General features: G+C 38.5%; 1 long non-coding RNA gene across 1 annotated transcript in view; it reads right to left on the reverse strand.

Moving 5' to 3' along the window:
* Positions 1-827: 827 nt before the first annotated feature.
* LOC132012964 (uncharacterized) overlaps positions 828-3,784 on the reverse strand; it is a 10,695-nt gene continuing 7,738 nt past the window's right edge. Inside the window, exons 2-3 of the long non-coding RNA XR_009402823.1 lie at positions 1,391-1,443; positions 828-900 (exon numbers count right to left, since the gene is read on the reverse strand). This is a non-coding gene — a long non-coding RNA (uncharacterized LOC132012964). The remainder of the gene's footprint in view (positions 901-1,390; positions 1,444-3,784) is intronic.

A 3,784-nucleotide genomic window follows, 5' to 3' on the forward strand; every position in this document is an offset into this window, starting at 1 on the left:
ACTGGGGATCAGTCTTTCTTTTGTACAAGCCCTAGAAACATTTTAGCAAAAACATATCCCAACAATGAATCCTTTTTTTGCAGTCACAACTTGAAACATACTTACTATGCTACATTTTGCTCAACAGGTCAGTAGGCATCAAGAGGTACTGAAATAGAGGGCCCTGAGTGTCTCAGTCCCTTAAGGGCCTGCTTTTGGCTCAGTTCATGATCCCAGGGTCCTGAGATCAAGCCCCACTTAGGCTCTCAGCTCAGCAGGGAGTCTGCTACTCCCTTTCCCTCTGCCCCCACTTGTGCTCTGTCTCACTCTTTCCCTCAAATAAAGAAAGAAAATCTTTTTTTTTTTTTTTTTTTTTTTTTTAAAGAGGTACTGTGTGCAGCTGGGTGGCTCAGTGGGTTAAGCCTCTGCCTTTAGCTCAGGTCATGATCTCAGAGGTCCTGGGATCAAGTCCCACATCGGGCTCTCTGCTTGGCAGGAAGCCTGCTTCCTCCTCTCTCTCTCTCTCTCTCTCTCTGCCTGCCTCTCTGCCTACTTGTGACCTCTGTCAAAAAAATAAATAAAATCTTAAAAAAAAAAAAAAGAGGTACTGAAATAAAACACAAACACTTAAAAATAAGTTATACTGAATACTCCTCTAGAATACTTTCTTTTCACCTCAAGAATGATGTTGTGGAAAGAGAATAGTTTCAGAGACCAATTAAAACACAAAGTGAAGTCAGAGAAAGAAATAGTTCTCTGTATGCTCGGGCTGCTATAACAGAAGACCATAGCCAAGGAGGCTTATATACAATAGAAATTTATTTTTCATAGTTCTAGGGCTACAAAGTCCAAGATCAAGGTGCTGACAGATTAGGTATGCAGCAAGGCCCACTTCCTGTTTCACACATGGCCATCTTCTCCCTGTGTCCTCACATGGCAAAAGATGGGAGAGCTCTTTAGGGTCTCTTTAAAAAAGGCATTATTTTTATTCATAAGAGCTCCACCTTTATGACCTAATCACCTTACAAAGGCCAACCTTGATTACATTGGGATGGGTTTTAACATAAGAATTTGGGAGGCATGCAAACATTCACTCTGTACTAAAATAAAGGAAGACTTAATTATGCTTTTTTGGTGAGAATGACAGGTAAATCAAAGAATGTACTAATAAAACCTATTAACTCATTATAAGTATAAAGATATTAATTGAATAAATATTGGTTTAATACGAATCTAGGATTTGTTGAAAAAGCGTGTGCATAGTATAAGAAAGAAGTTATGAACAACTTTAATTTGAGAGGTTAGTTGATAGCTGTGATTTTTGCATAATTCAGAATTAATAGGGCAAGGACTATTCATTGAAAATCAAGCCCATTAAATTTAGAGCAAACTAAAAAGAAATTGTACTTACCTCGGTAAATAATAAATATGAGGAGCTCATTAGAAACTCAAGAAGTGGTAAACCTGAAAATTTAAATGAATCTGAAAATATTTTCTTTAATTATGAATTGCAGAACTATTAAGTGAAACTGGCACGAATAGGACTTTAAAGATTTCATAGATAGTAATTATACGCTCTCTTAATTTCATGTTCACCAATATCTTGGTCATTATTTCACTAGGCAGCATATTCCATTATAGGAAAAACTCTGGCCATTAGAAAGTCCTTCTTTCCTTTGAACTAAAGCTTATAGTTACTTCTGTCCTACCTTAGAATCACTCAGGAGAAGAAAAAAAAAAAAAGATTTATACTCAGAATTAAAACCATTGATCTCTATGTGATCCAAGCAATACAGACTAGAACAGAAATATGCCCTCCTCCTTTGTTTGGGACACATATCTTCTACTAATGCCCCAAAATAAAAATTCATTAACTTTATTGACAACTTACTATACTGAATTCTGTGCTGGATATTGATTGTTTTAGAGCCAGCATTCATTTTCACTTTCTTTCTTTTTTTTTTTTTTTTTAATTTTTTTTTTTTTTAAGATTTTATTTATTTATTTGAGAGAGAGACAGTGAGAGAGAACATGAGCGAGGAGAAGGTCAGAGGGAGAAGCAGACTCCCCATGGAGCTGGGAGCCCGATGTGGGACTCGATCCCGGGACTCCAGGATCATGACCTGAGCCGAAGGCAGTCATCCAACCAACTGAGCCACCCAGGCGCCCTCATTTTCACTTTCTTGTACGGTCTCCCCTATACTGCGTAATAATCTCCCTTCAACCCCTCATCCTCCTCACCTCCAGATATCCACCTCCTAATCCCTGGAACCTGTGAGTGTTACCTTGTCTGACAACAGGGACCTTGCAGATGTTATTAAATTAAGAATACTGAGATGGGGAGATAATCCTGGATTATACAGGTTGACCCTAAATGTAATCATGCATGTCCTTAGAAGAGAGAGGCAGAGGAAGATCTGCAACACAAGAAGTCAGTGTGATGAAAGGAAACAGGAAGAGAGAAAAAGGTGGTGTGATACAGCGTCGTGGACCAAGGAATAGGCCTGCTGTTCAGAAGCTGGGAAAGTCAAAGAAATGGATTTGTCCCTAGTATCTCTGGAAGCATGGCCCTGCTGACACCTTGATTTCTGTGGGGTGAAACCCTTTTCAGACTTCTGGCTTCCAGAGCTTTGAGAGAATAATAGACATTGTTTTAAACCACCAAGCGTTTGATAGTTTGTTACAACCACAGAAAACTAAAACACCATCTCTTTGGAAGGGGACAATCCAAACCCATGAAATTTGGAGTTTGGAAGAGAATCCAAGCCATCATTAACCTTCTAGCAGTAATGTCCAGGCACAGAGTATTTTTCAGTGGCTCCCAGGACCTTTCTACTGCTCAGTTTTTCATACTGAAGGCAGCAAAGTTTATTGGCAGTGGGCATCTGCAATTCCCCAAAATTTCTGATTTCCTGAAACCTAGCAATAGCTTTTCATGACTTCCATCACATCCTCAGCTCTCCCAAATGATCTTAGCTCCTGAATTTAAACCCTTCCTAAAAATACAAAATAAAATAAACTCTCCCTGTTTGAATCACCTAGAGTGCTGTTTTCCTGACCAAACCTTGGCTAATAACACCCAAGCTCTGAATGTCCTACAGCTTACTTAGAATAAACAGAGAATATTTTGTTTCTAAAAATTGTAGAAGGTTCTCATTTCTGTAAATTAGCAGTCATGAAAGAGTTAAATGTTTTCCAAAGCAATATAAATAAATGTGCATAAAGAGAAAAGTATAATATTTAATATTGACTTATTCCCTCATTAATTCAACAAATATTTATTGAGCATGAGCTCTGTTGGATAGGCCATACACAATATTAGAGATGCAAAGATGAGCAAGCTAGGTGTTATTTCTACCAACAGAGTTGGTAAGAGGAGAAAGGTGCAAGTATATTGGCAGTTGAATAGAGAATAATATTGTGTGAAAAGGTAAGTTCAAGGGGCTACAGAAGATACAACCTTAGCAGGATCAAGGAATGCTTCTTGAATGAAGTTACACCTCAGCCAAGATCAAAAGCGTAATGGGAGTTACTAAGGAGTTATTCAAATGGAACAAGAAATAATCCTTCTCTCCCCCACTTGGGGACATCTGCCATTTGTTTCCCCTCCTCCATCTATGAATCCCCTTGGGGCTCAAGCCGTCTCTAACTTCTTTCCAACCACACCGACACATAGAAAATTATACTGCAGGTGAAAGCAGATTATTATTGAAAGACAACAAGCGTATCCTCCAGGTATGAGTTTCCAAAATAAAAATCTAGAAAACAGGGCAGTCATTTGAGGGGAGAGTTTAGCTTTCTGCTA

Source organism: Mustela nigripes, chromosome 3 (genome assembly GCF_022355385.1).
Source record: "Mustela nigripes isolate SB6536 chromosome 3, MUSNIG.SB6536, whole genome shotgun sequence".
NCBI lineage: Eukaryota > Metazoa > Chordata > Mammalia > Carnivora > Mustelidae > Mustela > Mustela nigripes.